Raw genomic sequence first — 20,822 nt, 5'->3', positions numbered from 1 at the left:
TTTTCTCCTTCTTCTGGGGAGGGGAGAAATTGGTGTTTGCTTAGCAAATAACATCCCTAGTCAACAACTCAAATGCTCAGGTGTTTGAAAGAGTGTTGATTCTTTCAAACAACGCTTTCAAAAAGAAAGGTCAGTTTCCTATGTGCTAGTGCTGGGGGGAACTTCTAAGTATTTCTTCCAGGCATCCTCCACAAGCCCATAAAGCTTCTTGTAGAAGAAGTAAGGCAGTTGGGCTGGATGAGATGGCACTGTGAGTAAAGAGCCTTCTGCAAGCATAAAGACCAGAGTTTGAATCCCCAGTGCTCACGAAAACCCACTTGCAGACAAGGGGATCCTGGGGCCTGCTGGGAAGCCAGGCTTTGAGTTCCAGATTCAGAGAAAGGCTTCACAAGTAGGATGGAGAGCAATGGAAGACACGCGAGGGCAGGGGTGGGGAGTGGGGACGGGACTGGTCCAGAGGCGGACATTAGAGCGACATTTAAAAATCTCTGCTCACACTTCTCGCTCAATGGTTCAATACGTGTGCATGGAACACTCATTCGCAAGTAGAAACGCTAAAGGCAGATGGCGTCTTCCTCCGACATGAAAGCTCATGTGACACAGGAGTACGAACCAGTATTATGAAGAAATACATAAATAAAATCTAAACTCTTCAAATTATGTAATTATTTAAGAGGTTAAAACACATACATATTCAGTATTCATCGTACATATATACGGCATTGGAAAACGTGTGCTATTCCCCGAGGTGGGATTTCTTCCCTAATGTGGTACAGTGTCTGAGGATGGTTGTCTTGTCTGCATGGTCTCCCGACTGGGTGTCCTTAAGAAACTGCTGCGCTGATACTGTTCCCGTAGAGCAGTGCGCCCCGGGCGGGCGACAGGGCCCGGGTTTGCTTCCAAGCACTGTGGCAGGGAAGGCCTGCAGCTCCCAGGAACTGATGCTGAGCTCTTGGGCTTCCTCCGTTAGGCATGTCCTAGCTGCAGGACCAAGGCAGCTCGGACAAAATTACATTCCAGATTCTTCAGGTTGGCATATGAAGACTCTAGGTTTTGAGCATTTTCTGCTCCTTTGGGCTTCTTTTCTGAAAATCAGTCCCTAATTCATTCAATAATTCATTCATTTGATAAGAAGCACTTATCAAATACAAGACACGCTGGGCAAAGAAGGACCTGGAGGTAGGAGAGGCTTTGATCTTTTGACACTCTGATTGAAAGCCTGAAGCATGCTTGAGATATACAGGTACAGATGCACGCACACACACACACACACACACACACACTCGTGTGTGTACATGCAGGATCAGGAGGGTCAGGTCAAGAGTCAAAGTTGAAAAAGCCCCAAAGAGGCAGCCCTTCTGCCAGGAATGAAGAAAGACACCGCGGATCTGTTACCTTCTAAGCTGGAGCCAACGTCAGTGGGATAAATTGCCGAGATGACATCCAGTGGGAGGTGGACGTAGGGATGTTGTTTGTATCCATATGGCACTTGGAGAACTCCATGCTGGGTGTCTTAGGTCAACATTTACTTTGGAGAGGAAAGGCTCCTCCATGCTGCTCCTGGATGTCGGTGGCAGGCAGTTCCACGGTATCTAAATGAGGATCTCGTTTTTTATTACCCAGTCATACAGTGTTTAGGACTCTACCCTACTATAGTAAAAACACTGTTAGTGTAAGGCAAACAGCATTAAAGCACGAGAGAAACAAAAAGAATGTTTATTTCAGCATCATTTGAAATAGCCAAAACATAGTCATGGGTCAGTGAACTATCAAACTTCTTCCTCGATGTACCTGTTCCCAAAAGCAAATCATAGTGCTTTCAAATACAACAGCTTGATGGACACATAGAGAAATGGATAGGCAAATTAACATGCTGAAAATACAGCCGAAACATCAAGTATAAATGGGTGGTGAGCATTTGCCACTTAATTCTTCCAACTTTTCAATGTCTACATCTTTATAGTGAGAGATTAAAAAGGAAGGAGTCAGTAGTATGCAAATGACCTAGAAAATGTATGCTCCAAAATCTGTAGTTCTTTTTTTTTTTTTTGTGATTAAGAAAGTCAGCTCAAATGGGCAAGGATGTTGAACATTTTTAAAGAAAACGTTCTTCTATTTGTATCAGGAAAAGTCAAAAGCACTTTGAGATTCGATCTCACTTCAGTAGGAATGGCTGAGATCAAGAAAAGAACTGACAAGTGCTGGCTGGAAAGGCTGCAGAGCAAGAGGAACATTTAGCCACGGTTGGTACAGTACTGACTAGTGAAGCCACTATGGAAGTTAGACTGGGAGTCTTTCAAAGTGGGGAAAAATAACCACCCACCTATACACTCCTGAGCCTATCCAAGATACCATATCCTACCACAGAGATGCCCACACGTTCATGCTTGCTGCTGTTCTCTTCACAGCAGGGATGAAGCCAGCCCAGATGTCCCTCAGCTGATGACTGGATAAGGGAAGCATAGCATACATGCACAAGGGAATTTTATTCAGTTGTTAAGAAAAATGAAGCTATGGAATTTACAGAAATAATTGCTGGAACTGGATCATATTAAGTAAGGTGAGCTAGTCTCAGAAAGACACAACTATCCCTTGTACTATGAAAGTGGGGAAGAATTAGGGATGAAGGGGGCAAGGGGCAAGGAAGGCAGGAGGGGAAAGAAGAGGGAGAAAAGAAACAACCAAAACCAAACTTTGAAAAATTCTATAATGAGATTTTACTTTCTATTACTAATAAAAAAAATTAAGAAGAGTGAATGTTAGGTTAAGACTGGGAATCCTGTCTTGGAGCCTGACCATCTTTTACTAGGCCTATGGCTTTGGACAAGTCACTTCCCAACCTGAGCCTGTTTTATTGTCATGTTTACATTGATAATATTAACAAGATATTAATGACCCAACCTCATGTCACTGTGATTAATAAATACTTCAGTATGTCTACATTTCTTAAAATGGTGCCTAAAAATACTGTCATTAATTATGATTGCTTGAAAGAGAATGAATGGAGTAAGAGGAGCACTGGGATTTGTGTCTGTCTCCCTCAGAAGTGTGTCTGCAATGTTAAGGAAGTATGGAACGGACAGAGAAGCACAGTACGGAGCACCGTGTCTTTACGTGTTTGTTTATGTTGAATGCAACCATCTGAAGACAACTCACACAACTCCGGAGACAGGGACAGGCTCCAAGATAGATGACCTGGAAGAATAGTAAATTAAAAGAGACCAAAGGCGCATAGCAGCCATAGGCAGTGTATACATCTTTATTGCACTCAGATTTGCAAAAATAGCGATAGGAGACATTTTGGGGGCAAGTGGGAAGCTCTGAGCACAGGCTGAGAACTCGCTCATATTGACACTGCTCTTGGCTTCATTAATGTGCCCATGCCCCTGTGGCTACAAAGAACACCACTTCATCTGTTAAGGGATGGTCATGCTGAGGTGAGGGTGACGGTTCATGATGTTTGTCTCAAAAAATAAATATGGAAGTGATTGAGAAAAGCCGCATACGTCAATCCCAGGTCTCCACACGCACACATTCTCTCACACACACACACACACACACCAACGAGTCCCCACATTACACAGAAAAGTATTATTAATGGGCTGAGGAGATGGCTCAGTGGATTAAGAGCTGAGCTCAGATCCCTAGCACCACCTTGAGAAGCTGAGTGCGAGTACATGTGTAAATACTTGTAATCTCAGCCCAGCGAGGCAGAAGCAGGAGGATCCAGGGGTTCTCCCTGGCCGGCCAGCCTTGCCAACTGTGAGCTTTAGGGTCAACAAGCGAGTCTGGGAGGAAAATAAGATGGAAATGAACAGAAGAAGATGGCGAACATCGATCTCTGGCCTCTACACACGTGTACATATATAGGCATTTGCCATATACCAAGAGGGCAAAGATGTGCGTGGCTGGGCATGGAGGCATATTCCTTTCCTCTCAGTACCATCGAAGCAGAGACAGGCAGACCTCTGTGGCTTTGAGGCCAGCCTGGTCTATATAGCAAGCCCCAAGCCAGCCAGACCTACATAATGAATGAGACTGTCTTGAAAAAGAAGAACAAGAAGGAGAAGGAGAAGGAGGAGAAGGAGGAGAAGGAGGAGAAGAAGGAGAAGAAAGTGTGTATAATTAAAAATAACTGTGCTCTAGGGATAAAGGTAGGTTGGAAGATAGCTTCCCTACCATACACAAAGCTGTGGGTTCTGGCACCACTTAAGCCAGATAGGGTGGCATGTGACTTTAATTCCAGCACTTGGGAAGTAAAGACAGGAAATCAGAAGTTCAAGGGCATCTTCAGCTATGTAGTAGGTTTTTGAGTTCTTGAGTTCAAGGCCAACCTGTGCTACAAAGAACAAAATAATAATAATAATAATATAACAATATTATAATAATATAATAATATAACAATAATAATATATAATATTATAATAATAATAACAACAAAATAATAACAAAACAATTGTACCTAATAAATACTTGATAGATGTTACATTTCCTTCTTCCACATACATGAGAGTACATGATTTGGCTGATATCCAGCGTGGGTCAGTTTCATGTGCTTTTCTTACCCTTGGATCAGAGTGCCGGGGCCTGCCTAAGGGAGGCAGGAACCACACAACTGCTGACAGACAGAAGGTAGGCAGGCCAAATTAGAAGTTGGTTCTGCTAAGATAAAAGCAATGCAAGGAGTGTAAGTGTAGTGAGAATTTTTGTTTCTTTAAAACCCAAGTTATGCGAATATGTTTTTGTTTTCATCCTAGGTATGGGATATGGTGCAGCTTCAGATTGTCACGGCAGCTGTGATTTGTCTCAGGCTCTAGGAGGGGTGTAGTTTACATTTAGAATTCCAGGGACTCTGCAGAGGATATATATATGCCAGAGTCCCAAGAGAGGGCAGCTGCTGCTCCCCTTGCTGAGATTTTGCTGGTTACTGCTTGCTGGTTGGAGATATCTTGATGTCGAAGATTGGACTCACCCCAAGGCACTCAATGCTTCTAATCAGCATTAAGGAGACAAAAGAGGTTGACACCCCTTTTCCCTTCTATCCTGCTTGCTCTCCTACCTAGTGTTGGGGGTTGGAGAAGGGTGATAGGAAAAAGAACCAATGAAGTAACCAAAAAGTACAGTTACAGGTAAGACCTAGGGGCCTGGGCTAACCTGAGCTCAGAACATCTCAGTGTTATTCAGGGCGGAAATTCCATTGAAAACCCAATGTCCTGTCAGGCCAGGGCAATGTAATGAGTGCCTAAAGCCATTTTCTCAATCACTTGCACATTTTTACACTAATGAGATCATGGCCTCCTGATACTAGCCCAAATCAGCGCTGTTGGCTGGCTATAGGAATACTGGATGGGCAGTCTCCAAGAATCTGCATTCCCCTACCCCCCACCCCATGACACAGCTTCACTCTGTAGCCCTGGTGGGTCTGGAACTTGCTACGTAGAGCAGGCTAGCTTTAAACTCCTTAAAGCCAGCTGGAGCAGCCATGATTATGCCTCAGTATCAGGGCGGAGTGTGCACTGAGTGAACAATGACTCAGTACAAGAAAAAATTTAAACAGTCCCAGTGTTCCACCCTGCTAAACTACCTTCCCTTAACATTGCTCTCTCTCTCTCTCCTCTCTCTCTCTCTCTCTCTCTCTCTCTCTCTCTCTCTCTGTGTGTGTGTGTGTGTGTCTGTCTGTCTCTCTTTGGTTTTTCAAGACGGGGTTTCTCTGTGTAGCCTTGGCTGTCCTGGACTCACTCTGTAGATCAGGCTGGCCTCAAACTCATAGAGTTCTGGGACCACAGGTGTGTGCCATCACCCCCGGCTGCGACATCTCTTAAGTGTGAGTCTGGTGGCCTCAAGCTCGCTCACAGTGCTGTGCATCCAACACTACCTCTGCTGCCAGCAGCCTCCTCCCATCAACACTGAGTTCTACCCCCACTCTGAACCATCCCCCCTCTGACTGGCAGCCACCATTCTGCCCTCCACCTGAGTGAAGCTGACACTCTAAGTACCTCACGGAAGCGGGATGGAACAATCCTTGTCTTGTACATATGGCTGGTCTAGCATCAGGCTTCCAGGCCGTAACGTGTGTCGGCACCACATTCCTTCCTAGCTGCCACCTCCAGCCCCTGCAGGGCTCAGGGAAGTGCACACAACAGGCACACGGTGTGCAAAGCTGCACATCCCGTGATCTGTCTTTCCCTAGAGTAGAGTCAGACAAGACATTCTAACTCTGTTTCCCTTCAAAGGCCTAGATACACTGTCTTTTGACAGATTTGTAAAAAATATAATTCAAATCAATTAATGGATAAAGTTAACCAAATTCAGGAAAATATTAGCAAGCAAGGCTCACTCTCCAACACAAATGCAGATGGGGTCATGCTTCTTAAGAATAAACGAATGTGCGAAGCCTTAATTATAGTTTTTACAGAACATCTCACCGTGTGTCATAAACTATTGACTAAATGCAGTCAGAAAGTTAACTGTTGGCACTGCAAATCCTACTCACAGGATCTATGTGGGTCAGGATCCAAGAAGTGGGATCCTGACCAACATAGAAGAAGCTTGCTCTTGCACAGGTAAAGAAGGAGAAATTGCTCCCACTGGAAGCCTTCTTCTGACCGTGAGCCAAGACTTGCCTGCATGTGGCCCGGCATGGCAGTGCCCAGTTGAGGTCTGCAAATCCCATGCCAGCCAAGGATTTGCTCTGTGTCAAATAGTTTTCTATATGGCAAGACCACATCTCAAGAAAACAAGTAACAGAAAAAGAGTTGACTGACTCTTTTTCACCTGAAAGAACAGTTGAAATGTGCCCATAATTTTAGGTGGTTGACATGCGAAGAAGAAGACGAAGAAGTTGAAAGCTATAATTTTAGAACGTGAGGATCAGGCAACCCTTGTATGACAGAAACAATCTGTAGATGCTGACAGACACGACTTTCCCCCAGGCAGACACCACTGTTGTGAGGATTCATTAGATTTCATGATGATCGATCCTTTTTGTAGATGTCAATTATTATTACAAATAATGTGACACAATGAGCTTCCCAAAAGGAAAGGCTTAGTTTGGTTCCCAGTTTTAGAGCGTTCTGCCCTTCCATGCCTTTGTGGCGAGGCAGCCCCTCACAGTGAAGCACAAAGCAGAGCAAAACCAGTTCTGTCTTGGCCAAGACGTAAAAGAAAGAGGCTAGAGCCCCATTGTCCTGTCAAGAGCGCCTCAACTCAAATGACTTGAAGGCTTCCTGTTGGGCCTCACCTTTTTTGCTTTAAATTTTTTTTTTAAATCTGATTTTCCAAGTTCATGTTTGTATATGATATGTGTGCATGTTGTACAAGCATGTTTATATGTGTGCAAGTGTGCACAGGTACATGTAGAGGTCTGAGGCTGACATCAGGAGTCTTCCTCCATTGAGCTCCAATTTGTTCAACTAGAGCTTCCAATATAGCTAGTCTGGTGAGCTGGCTACTCCTTCAAACCTACCTTTGTCTTCCAAGACAGGCTGCTGCACCTGCCTGGCATTAATGGTGTTGCTGGGTATCTTAACTCAGGTTAAGGATGCTTGCAAGGCAACTGCTTTAACCACTGAGCCATCCCGTCAACTTGGAGACCCTACCTTTTAAAGGTTTCATAATGCTAGTGTTGTTAGTTTGGGGAACGAGCTTTCATTACTTGGAACTTCCGGGATACAGCACCCAAACAATGGCAACCCATTGCTGAGGTGTTCCCCATCAGAAAGTTTACGAGAGGCCGCCCCAGTCCATACTGGATTTCATTGCAAGATTGTCCAAGCCTTTGCTAGACTAATGTTCTCTGTGACTCCTGCTAAGTGCAGTGCATGGTAGAGCTTACGCTTTCTTCAGTCTGGGCCCCATACCACAACAGGCTGGCTGTGGCAGTGTTGCCAGGCACGCTTTTGCGATAATAGGTTAAAGCAATAAACACGAAGGCATTTGGAGTGGTGTGTGCAGTTCCACGTTGAAGCTTGTGCATATATGGTTCAGGCATTGTAGAAGAGCACAATGTGCCTCTGGGGTTCAGAGGCACAGATGTGTTCATGGTCACAGCAGCTATGAATGCTGCCTAGCGCAGAAGCATAAACTTACGTAAAACATTGTTGTGTGTGTGTGTGTGTATGGTGTTTTTTTTTATTTCTAACTTGATTGTGTAGCTCTTGAGCATGATCTTTGCAGAAGACAAGGGGGAGGCACTGAGCCGAAAGGCTGGACACAGCTAGGATCCCACGCTTCAAGCAAAGCGAACTTTGTTCAGATCCCAATTCTCCCACCAAACAGCTGTGTGCTGGGGGCTAATTACTTAACTCATTTCATCTCGGTTTTCTGTCTACACAGTAAATTGTGCCAGGATTATATGAGATTGTATCTAATCACGTCCACTGAAATCCAGCCAAGAGGCATAATCCCTATCAGAGATTATGAGTATGGAACTGTTAACTGGAACCCGCAGTGTGACTGTGCTAGCAGCCGCAGGAAGCAGGGACCAGCCATAGAGCTGAAGGGCGACAAAGCTGCCCTTGTGACTGACAACGTCAGAGTTTGGAGGAATGGCTCTGCCAACCTGAAATGCTTAGACCTCTAACTGGAAGGAAGTTTGCTGCTGGGTTGGGGTGGGAGTGGACTTCTTAGGAGGATGAGAAAAACTGACATCCGGACCCAGTGGCCATTCCAGAGAGACGGGGATGCTGCTGTAGGGGGCAGGAAACAAACAAGAAAGTTGCAAGTTGACATCATCTGGAGCTACCTGGGAAGAGAGTCTCAGCAGGGTGTGCTCTTGAGCAGGCTGGCCCCTGGGCAAGCCTATAGGAGATGGGTGTCTTGGTTGGGCTGAGCTGGACAGCAGTGTTTCACAGACCCGACCCTAGACTGATGGGAAGCAGTTGAGCCCGTGGGCGCCAGCAGGCGGCGGTGGATCCATCCCCTGCACACTGGATGTGGCCAGGGACTTCCAATTCCTGCTACCCCAACTTCTCTGCAGCAACAGTCTTCAGATAGTGTGAGTGAAAATTAACCCTTCCTCCACTAGGCTGCTTTCGTCAGGATACTTTATCAGCACAACAGGAAACAGAACTAAGACAAAAAGAAACCCTCTCTTCCTTCCTGTCTCCTGTAACTGCTCTGTTTTTGGAAGCTTCACAGAGGCAGCTGGAGCTTCAGAATCGTAAAGCCCGGGGTAGACAGCTGGATATGGGTGCTAGGGAGATGGCTCAGTGGTTAAAGCACAGTTTCAGTCCTAGAAGGCAGAGGCAGCAGGCTGGCTGGGGAGAGCAGCAGCTTGGCCATGTGGGTGAGCTCTGAGTTGACTGAGGGGCCCTGACTCACTGAATATAGAAGAGTGAACAATGACGGGTTTCACCATCAGGCTCCAGCCCCGCACACATGCAGACACGCACACACATACAAAATACCATGCACATACGAGAAAGGGGGGGAAAGGAGGTTGACTCGATACAGAAAAACCAAACAGTGCAGGCTATGGAGTGCTGAGAAAACATGTCTGATCTCTATTCTTTCTCCTAAATCCTGACTCGGGATATGTATTATGATATATATTTGTGCAGTTTCTGTAACACAAGATTAGATTAAGTGTCTGGAGTGTCAACAGGTTCAACAAAGCAAACACGACAGGCTTAGCATGACATCTCACATGTAACCTGTCTGCAGCTGAACTCTTGACCTGCTTCTCTACTCTTCTCCAAATAGCCCCCTCCCTCAGGCCTCGAAGGTCTCACTTCAGGCATTCCATCTTTCTGACCTCACTGAGAAGACCCTGCCTGGTCACCCCTGCCCATGTTCACGGTCTGTCGGCCCCACCCAGACCTACACTGTTCCTTCTTGCTTCTTTGGTTTCGGTCAGCCAGGCTTCTTCTTGGTTTTTAACAAACCACAGAGTTCTTCCTCGCTGTTGGGTCTCCACACTGTCTGTCCTTCATGCAAACTGCTGTTTCCAGTCTAGTCTCTTATAAGGCCATTGCCTCTAAATGCTCAGAGTCAGTGGTTCCAGAGAGGTCTTCCCCAGTACTGCTGGAACTACAGTTGCCCCCAATTGTTCCTTTCATAATGTGTAACACAAAACTGTATTATCTTTTGTTTTTCATTTGCTGGTTAATTAGATGAATTTATGAGCCAGCCCACTTTCAGATAATTAACTAACTCCCCTTGCCTTCTACCCATCCAGATGAGTTCCATAAGGGCAAAGATCTTTGTATTGTCTCTTGTCCTCTTCCAGAACAGCAGATAGGACCATATATTCTTTCTAATGATTTGCTGAATGAATTAATGAATAAGTAAATGAATGAATGAATGCATAGATGGGTAATTGAATAACTGAGTAAATAAAATATAGACACAAATAAGACAAAATCCAACTACCAGGGCCAACAATTAAATCAGAAAAGTGGTTGTGTGAATCCTTTTTTTTAAATTGTTGTTATAATGAAATATCTAAGGTTAGGTAACCTTTGGGGGCGGAAAGAAGATATTTTAGCATACAGTTTCCAAAGTTCTGAGGGCTCACATGTGTGGTAGCCTTGCTCTAGAGCCTCCTGGCAGCACAGACATCGTGTGCTGCGAGCATGGGCACCTAGTGTGTACGTGTGTGTCTGTGCGTGTCCTGATTTTTTCCTGACTTTTTTAGAAAACCAAAACAATTCAACCATAAGGGATTTATCTTGATGGCGTTCTCTAGTCCTAATCATTTACAGTGGCTCCACCTTTAAATATCAGAGTTGGATTCAGTTTCTGTCCATTCCTTCCTATGAGGGCTCAAATTTGAACTCATAAAACACTGGGGGCTTTTCAAACCATACCGGAGCCAAGCAGAGGACACGCGCTGTTCACAGTAACTCGCTCCACCAAGCCAGAGGCACACAGCATCGTTAAGTTAATTATCTCTAAATGAGGCAATTCACAAATTAGGCCACACACTCCAGGGACAACACCAGATATTTAGATCCTTAATCTTCTCGTCTGGGTTAGTGCAATACTATCTTGCTCTTGGGTTTCCTGCCCCACACTCCCCTACTACATGCTAAACCTTCTGCTAATTCGAATATTCATTTATAAATGATGGACGTGGTCCACAGCCAGTTAAACATTAGTAAAATCCAACCTCCTGTGTAGATAAAAATAATCATGAGTTCTAATGCTTTCCCTAATGCCACACCTTGAGGCACCTCTAATACTTGGTTTCCTAAAACACAACTATAGTCATATTACTCAAGTAAAAATTACTACAGAAATTCCTGAGGTTTCTTCTTAAGATGTGCTTACTCATTCAACAGATATTTGTTAAATGGTAAGCTCTGACCACCGCAATGGAAACACAGATAACCGAACCAGATCTCGTCCTAGGCAGCTCTGGTATGCTGGGATACAGAGACATAAACAAACACACAAGGCAGCTCAAGCAGTGCATTTTATGGAGGAGAAGGAAGAGGGGCCTACTCTGGACATGAGACAGGGTTCCAGAAGTGACAGAAGCCAGGCCTAAGAAACAATTAGGGACAACACGCATGGTTCACTGGAAGTTCAGGGACATGGGAAGAGTTCAGAACTAGCGGAAGTGTGGTATGTGAAGGAGAAGACAGAGGGAGCAGACTGCAGAGATGACTGAGGAAGGACTCTAGAGGAGGACAAGGTCAATTGAGAATCTTTTCCTGAAGGTAAAAGAAGCCTTTGGAAGATTTTAATCAAAAGTAGCTTTAAAAAATCAAAATAGGCTGGAAAGATGGCTCAGCAGTTTAGGAAGTGTGCTAACCCTATCCAAGATCCAAGTTCAGTTCTCAGCACCCATGTCAGGTGGCCTACAACTGCCAGTAATTCATCCAGCTCCAGGGGATATGACACCAGAATTCACATGGATGCGCGCGCGCGCACACACACACACACACACACACACACACACACACACAAGACGCTGCTGGCTGGGAAGTGGAGTGTTGTTGGGAGGAGACAGGCCACAGACTGCGGTAAAGTCATTTAGTTGTTGAGGGCACTAGCATGAAGGCGGTGACAGGAGAAGAGGGCTGGGAGTAGTGCCACACTTCTGGCTGGAGGGGAGGCTTTGGATGACATCATTCACTATAATTAGTGACTTTGCGTTTGAGGAGCCAGTGAGACAGAGTAGAAGGTTCAGGTCTAGAGATCAGAAGAACAGAGACCATCAGCACGGGGGTGAGTGGAACCAGCTGCAGGTGGGAAAAAGCAGCGCCTGAAGCCTGGCTCGGGGAACTTACATTTAAAGAGCAGTGGGGTTGAAAAAAGAGTGACAGACAGTGAGGCACAGAGCATACAGAAAGGAGACAGGCATTAGAATTAGTAAAATGGTATAGAATCAAGATTTGTGATGGTATTAGATGTGAGGAAAGCAAGGGGGAGCGGGGGCAGGAGGGGAACTTGGGTTTTTTTTCAATAGCTGAGAAACAGCATGGCACAGGCTCCGGAAGAGAAAGATGGATAACAGATTTTTACAAGACATTGCTCTTCTTTAGATATGTTGGTGGTGTCTGGGAGATATGTGTAGAACTACTCATTGGACATTTAGAAGTAAAAGCTTGTGCGTGAACAGAAAGATCAAGAGAGGAGAAACAGATGGGAGGAGTCACCTGGGAGTAAGGTATGGACGCAGTTATCAGAGAGCGTGGACAGTGGGCTCTGAAAACAGCAGTCCACTCCTGCAGGGTCACCACGTCACAGCAACGGTGTGACATTGACTGTGGGCACAGTGGGAATCATGCTATATGATACTTAAGCTAACCTATGCAAGACTAAGCCCAGGCACTGGACAAGGGTGCCCACTCCTCACCCACTTCCACTCAACATGATGCCCGAGCCGTGAGCTAGCTAACAAAGCATGCCTCACTATGGTCCTGTGGGCCACCTGCACCAGAGTCACGATGTCCCTTAAGCTAGCGTAAAGCCTGTCACCCATTCCAGAGCTAGTGAACAAGAGTTTTAAGAAGGGCGGATGTGAAGATCGACATCGTTACCTCTTTCTCGGGAGCAGTTTCTCAGCAACACTCAAGTCAGTGGACCTTGATGACTCAGAAACCAAGGGAAGTGAGCTTCTGGGAGGAGAAAACAGGTGTGCATGGCACCCTTCAGAGGGACCATAAAGCATTGGGAGGGGGGATCACTGGATGGGATAATCAGGAGCTCTCTGCACACACGCATCACCCTCACCCATGGATAAGAAGAGATAGACCAAATAGTGAATGTGAGACAAGACAACAGAAATGAGTATAACTTCAGACTTGGGAGGCAGTGATGACCGCCTAGGGAACCTGTGACCCAGTGTGGCCGGGCTTCTGTTTTGTGATTTGGATAAGTCTCAACGTTGAGATCATTGGTGTCGAATACATTGTCCAGCTGTTTGACACTAAGGAAGACAGAAAACGGACAAGTTAAAAAGGACTGAATGAGAAACAGGCTGTGGGTGTTCCTCTTTGGTACTGGTCACACTGAAAGCTAATAAGGGTTGAAGCATCTAAGGCAGGCTGAGGATGCCAGAGAAAAGAGGACTACCTGCCAGGAAGAGTTCCCATCAGCCCCACAGTGCTGATGTTTTGTTCTGCTGGACCTTCACAGCAGCATCCATCTGCAACACCGTTTGCTCCCATCTTAAAATTAAACACCAGCAACCACATTCTCCCCACTTTTACTATAACAAAATCTCCTAAAAGACTGTTTATACTTGCTATCTCCAGTTTCTTCCTCCCATATTCCAGACTTCATCCCAAAAAGATTTTCATCATACCTCAAGAACAGATCACAAATGAGCTCTGCACTGCTAAATCCAATGGCCAGGTCTCATGAAAAATAGTAGCAGCGTTTGAGTGGCATCTGTCAGCACTCTCTCCTCTCTGGTTTTGTACTTAGTATCTAGGAAACTAATTGGTGATGACTTTAAAGAGCAATTGAAATTTAAATCATTTAAAATTCTTTCCCTGAAGAGGAATCTGCGTTTCCCTTTGAGCCTGGGCTTTGAGGAGAAGGGCACAATGGAAGCTATGCTGTGGGACACACAGGCTGGGATCTACACCATCAGGCACAAGCAGAGGTATTCCCTCTGCTCACTTTTACCTAACTTTTGGGGAATCTAGCTAAAGAAATTAGGAAGAAGGGAAGGAGAAAAGGGAGAAGGGGTGGGAGAGAGGGAAGGAGAAGAAGAGGGGGAGGAAAACTCTTTTGTGTTGGAAAAGAGGAAGGGACATTACCTCCGCTTTCATGCGGATGAGCTTGTGCCTAGAAATACGTAAACATGCTCTAAACAACTTAGGACCACTGAAGCAGCGCAGCACACTAAAAGGTACGCTATCAATACAAAATGAGTGGCATTCTGTTCACCAGCAAGGAACAACTGGAAAGTGCCATAAAACAACAGCAACAATTCAGGGCTGGGAGGGTAGCTCAGTGGACCCGTTGTTTTCTGTGAAAGCATGAGAATTTGTGTTTGGATCCCCGGCCCCCATGAGTGAAGCACAGCAACAGACATCTGTAAGGACAGCACTGGACCCCAGCGGCAGGCACGGTGCGTCCATGGGCCGCCCCCTTGGCCAAGCAGTCCAGCCAAAATGACAGGCTCTATTCAGTAAGGTTCAGTAATATCTTATCTCAAAAATTAAGGTGGAGAGTAACTGAGGAAAACAGCCAAAGTCCACCCTGGGTTTCCATACCTGCACACATATGCAGTAGACACACAGACATGGGGCGGGGGGGTCTGAGGACCACCCTACTCAGCAGGAAACAGTCTAAAAGATCTCAGTGCCCCCTTTCCCTTCTAATCTTCTTTCTTGCCCACCTGGTGCTGGGGGCTGGAAGAGATTGGGATGGAGTAGGGGTTGAAGGGAGGTAAAGATAAAAGAACCCAAATAAAATAGTTTAAAAATAAAATAGCGCCAATGGAGGTGGGGGCACATTAAGCAGAAGAAGAACAACAAAAGAAAATATTTCCATTTATAATAGCATCAAAAGGAATAAAATGTTTGGGAATAAAATTTTAAGAACAAATTAAAAAGCTGTATGCCAAAAACAATAAAAACATTTTTTCAAAAGGCACCATTAAGAAAGTGAAAAAAAAAAATAAACAAAACTAAGAATAGGAGAGGAAACATTTTAACTCATATAAGGAACTTGAATCCAGAATTAATAAAGATTTCTTACAACTCATTAACAAAAAGTCAAACAACATAATTTTAAAATGAGTAGATGTGGGATGCGCCAACAAGAAGCCTCGGCAGATAAAAGCACTTGCCAGGCAAGCACGGACTGTGATTTCAGAGCCCACAATGGAAGCGAGTCCTACAAGCTGTGCTCTGAACTCCTCACACGTGCGCTGGCACACATGTACATCACTCACACATCCGCCATATACACACACGCACAGTAATAACAAGATAAATTATGTCTTAAAGTCTGGACATACATGGCTAAAAAATAGAAGGAAAGATACTCAACCTCTGCTCGTTAGGGGAATGGAAATAAGAAAGCCACACTGTATCTCAGAATAGTGTTTGTCGGGACTGTATGTAAGGAAGGACTTCACAGGCGTACAGCAGGGTGAGTGTCGGGATTGTGTGTAGGGAGTGAGTTCACAGGCGTACAGAAGGGTGGGTGTGGGGAGCTGGGTGTAGGGAAGGACCTCACAGGTATAGATTTTCAGTCTCTGGACGTGAAAACTGTACTGGAGATCTGCTGTTGTCTGAATATACTTCACAGTCTGGGAAGTTACAGTGGTAAATTGTGTTATACTTTTGTTTTCACTAAAGTTTTAAAAAATACAATTATACCACTTAACACCCACCCGCACAACTCTAGTCATGTTGTGAACCGATATTAACGAATATTGTGGGGATTCAGAGAAACTGAACAGCCCCCATGTGCGGCTGTGTGAAGTATCTCCATAGCCTTGGACAGCCGCTGAGCTGCCCCTCAGAAGGTTTTGCCCATTACAAATGACCAGCAAGTCCACTAGCACTAGAGGTGTCCTGCCCATGTGGCACAGGAGCCTACCTGGACTCTCTTACCTAAGTAAAAACAGCCTCCTAAAAGAACTCAACTGCCATAAACTCCCTCCCATCTCAAGGAAGGCTGACTTATCCCTCATCCTGAGTCTCCAGAACCGAACCTGGGCTACAGCTTAATAAAAACTGTATTTCCCAGCTGCGGAGCATTTGCCTGTCCTGAAAGTCATTTCCCTAAACACAGATAATCCTGGGGAGGTTGTGGCAAAAGATCAGCAGTTCAAGGACATCCTGGGCCACCCAAGTCCTCAAAAACAAGAAAGTAATTTGTTTGTAAGCACCTTTCTCCATGTCCCCTTCTTTAGACCCAAAGTTCTTTTTATGTGTATGTGTCTGTGTGCAGGTATGTACATGAGTGCAGATTCCCTTGGAGACCAAAGTATCAAAGTGACTGCAACTGGAGTCACAGGCAGATGTCTGCCCTGATGTGGGTGCTGGGAACCAAACCCAGGTCCTCTGCAAGAGCAACAAGTACTTACCAGTGAGACATCTTTTCAGCCCATGACCTCAGCCTTTAAACACGCCTTTGGATCCCATCTCTCTTCATTTTATTCTGTGGGTATGGGTGTTTTGCCTGTATGTATATCTGTGCATCATGCATATATATAGTACTCTCTGCGGCCAAAAGAGGACATAAGATTTCTTGAAACTGGAGGCACAGGTGTTTGTAAGCAACCACGTGGTTGCTGGGAATTGAACTCGGGTCATCTGGAAGAGCAGCCAACGCTCTGACCACTGAGCCATCCTCCAGCCCTGGGTCGGTCACATTTCTTCATGAACTCTAATATGTATACAATTAAAGTCTTGTGTATTATTAATCTATCATTTGTGTTTCATTCAGACCCTAAGCACTAACCCTAAAAGGGTTTTCTTTCTCCACAGTATATACCCGAGAGAATGAAGATGTGTGCACACATAAGAATGTATGTCTGCACTCACAGCAGCACTATCCTCCATATATGAAAGGTAGAAGCTGCACGCTCACCCACTGGAAAATGGATGAACACAACGGAATATGACACTTAAGCAATGACTAGGGATAATTCACGCTATGGTAAGGGTGAGCCTTGAAGCCACTGTGGTAAGTAAAATAGGCACCAGTCACAAAAGGCCACAAATGCTGCCATTTCATTTGCTCCTGCATGCGATTCCATGCATGAAATGACTGGACCAGGCTAAGGTATGAGGGCAGAAGGCAGATTAGTCCTTGTCAAGGACAAGATGGGGGAACTGGAATGGACCTGACAAACACATGGCTTCTTTATGGAGTAATGAAAAATGTTCTGGAATTGATGGTAAATGGGTATACAACATTATGAGCATGCTAAAGCTACTATTATATTTACATAGAGATGATAATACGTGTGTGTGTGTGTGTGTGTGTGTGTGTGTACGCGTGCTCAGATCTCCATACGTTTTTAATGAATAAAACAGGAATGGTCATACAATTTTGGGCACAATCATTGTGAAGATTTGTTCTTTGGGCCCTGGATCCCAGTTTAGAGCTCTCATTTCCCTGAAGCCACCAGGGACCAAGCCCAAGCCCTATGGAGAGGCCACACTTTCTGGTTCAGTGTCTGAGCCATCACAGGCCAAGACTGCAGCCCCGAGCCTCTACATCACCGCTGGCCTCTCCAGTTGTGTGGCTTCCACACCGTGCCCTGGCGTTCTGTCATCTGATGGGCCACTCTGGCTGTGGTGGCGCCACCTTTACTACCAGCACTAGGGAGGCAGAGGCAGGCGACCTCTGTGAGTTCGAGGCCAGCCAGGTCTACACAGTGAGTCCAGGACAGCCAAGGCCACACAGAGAAACCAACAACAACAGATGGAACACTCCTCTGCACTCTACAGAGCCGGGGGCGTATTTACCTGTTCATTTGCCACCTCCATTTAGATTCACAATTGGCATCTAATACAACAGAACCCATATTCTTTCCCTCCAAAGCTGCTCTTTTTCCCGTTGTCTCCATCTCACTTATCTGCAGCTCTCAGCCTACTACCCACTATGCCCTCTTACCTACATTATCACATGGCTCCAAGCCACTCTCCGGTACCTTCTGAAAGGCCCACAGAGACGTTCCTCAGGTGCGTTTGACATTTGACCCCACCTCCCCTGGCCCCACACGTGCAGTTCATCCTCCCCACAGTGGTGCCTCCATCTGGCCCACCACAGCCTCCCTCTACGAGAGCACAGGCTATGGCCGAGGCAGGCCTTCCTTCTGCTATACTCCTCGCCTACACTGCCAATGTCTCAACAAGGCAGACTGTCTCTGTGTCTGACACTTCAGGAGTGAGCACAGATGAGATCAAGAGTGCAAGGAGAATACCCCCTTGTCTGGGGGAAGAGAGAAGAGGATGTCGACAAGCTTCGACAAAGCAAAACCACACCAGGAAAGCCACCGACACATAGAGCTAGCTCTGCAGTAGGCCTGGGCCTACATGTCACACTTGCTAACAGGTACAAGCCTCTCAGCAGCCGGTGGGGAGATCTAGTATCATTTTATACAGGAGCAACAGCAGAACCGGGCCCAAACCATAACACAGCTGAGTTGGGGCAGGTTCTTTGTTGGAGGTGTTGGAGCTGTGGGACATGGCTGCGGAGAAGAGCAGGGCGGGTTTGGGAGGCGATGGAGAATTTGGTAAGGACTTGTTGAGTAGTGCGAGGGTCCAGATACAGCTCGGAAGGTGGCCTCACAGTGGGCTCCAGCAACTGGTCGGGCCCCTGACCTTCCAGTGTAAAACAACACAGCTGAAGCCAAGCACAGGAGCGCACACCTACAGCTCTCAGGAAGCACAGGCAAGAGGGTTGCTGCGAGGCCGGGAAAGGCAGGGATATGTGACCTCCAGGCTAGGCAGCGATACACAGTAAAGCCCCGGTTCACACACATGCATGCGCGCGCGCACACACACACACACACACACACACACACACACACACACCAAGCACACTTGAGTTTAGCCACGTTTGTGGATTGGAAGACAGGAAATGTGAAGAGGTCAAAAAAACAAAATATAAAAAATACATTTGAACTAAGGGAATGCAGTGTTCAGGAACTGGAAAATGGAAGGGCCCAACCTGCAAAAGCAGGAGACTGACTTAATTTCCTTCCACCTTGCCCAGCTTCAAGGACAAGCTTCAACAAGGCTCCTCATTCACAAACTAATAAAAGGCATTAACAAAAACAGGCCAAGCCCAGGAGGGAGAATTCAGAGATTGTGTGTAGTGCTTAGGAGACAGTGACAATCCTTCCTTAGAGTTTGCTTAGACATTAAGAAGTCTCAATAGGCACCAGCTTGAGAGAAAAAGAATCACTGAGGGAGACAGTGGCTATCTGTGAAGCTTGCCTGCACACAGCCCTAGGCTGGGGTTTTTACAGAATCATAGAACCAAATGTCTTCCCTTTCCAATAATGCATTCAGACCAAATGCTTTTACAGATGTTTTCACACGGTGCCACTGTTCATGGAAAATTCTGACCCAAGCCTCTAGGAGTTCATAAATAAACTTAATGCCACTGAATTTTACATTTAGAATGCTTAAAATAGTGAGCTTTATGTAACCTATATTTTACTACAAGGAAGTTATGGAGAATAGGGTGACAGTACAAGGCTACCACCCACAGGGCTCCTTATGAGGAGTCCCATCTTGATAAACAAAAGGGAAGATGGAAACACCGTACACGGAACGTGCACGGGATCCACCTCTTCCGGAGAACACCGGAGGCGAGCAGCACGGCAGGGCAGACGGCCCGCTGTCCGCTCTAGCGATCTTGTAGCTGAGAGTGGGGCTTCCTGCAGGGGCAGTGAGCCTTCGTGGGTCAGGTTGCGGGGTCGCTAACAGAAAAGCAGACAATCTAACATTCGAAGTAAGGCTTCTAAGGAACGTACGTCACCGTTTTAGCACTGTAAAGTCAAACTTTCCGGCAGCGGCATTATAAAAAGTTGTCTTTGGACTTTGTGATGCACACCTGTAATCCCAGCACTCCACAGGCTGGCAGATCTCGGTGAGTCTGAGGCCATCATAGTCTACACACTGAGTTTCACACCAGCCAGGTACACAGAGAGACCCTGCCTCAAAGAAAACAAAACAAACAACAACAACAAAACAACAAAAAGCTAACCAACCAAACAAGCCCAGCAGTGGTGGTGGGGCCATGCGTACTGTCTTACTTGACTGCCTCACCAGGTTCTTCATACTACTTACCACTGAGGGCAGGACCATCACTTTAGCTGCAGCAAGGGAAACCCATGCAAATTACCTTTAAAAATCATTGAAAACAGGCAGAAAGTGGGTATCAGGAGGTGACTGATTTTAGTCTTTAGAAGGACTACAAAGTGCAATGTGAACTGCAGCCTGGATAAACCTTGACAACACTGAGTGACTTGCACTTATGTGAAGTCTCCATAATAGTTCAGTCTGCGGCTGTGACAGTAAACAGTGGCTATCAGAGGCTCAGGGTGGCGAAGTGGGGCTGGTGCTATGCAGACAGAGATGGAGAGTTCTGGAAATGGACAGTGTTCATGGTTACACAACAGTACAAATATACTTAATGCCACTGAATTTACATTTAAAAATTCTTAAAATAATTCTATGTAGCTCATATTTTCCCTTAAAAAACTATGAAAACAGGATAACGTTACTAATATAATTACAGCTACTCAGACTGCTCCCTCAAGAGGCAGTTGCATCTAGGATGGCCTGGGTACAGAGACATGTAAGGACACCAGGCTAGGATGGAGGCACCTATTGAGAGCTCTTCCAGAAACGGGTAACGTGAACACTCAGGCGTCACCACTATTG

Source organism: Meriones unguiculatus, chromosome 9, assembly GCF_030254825.1.
Source record: "Meriones unguiculatus strain TT.TT164.6M chromosome 9, Bangor_MerUng_6.1, whole genome shotgun sequence".
NCBI classification, from domain to species: Eukaryota; Metazoa; Chordata; class Mammalia; order Rodentia; family Muridae; genus Meriones; species Meriones unguiculatus.
This window is presented reverse-complemented; position numbering follows the sequence as displayed.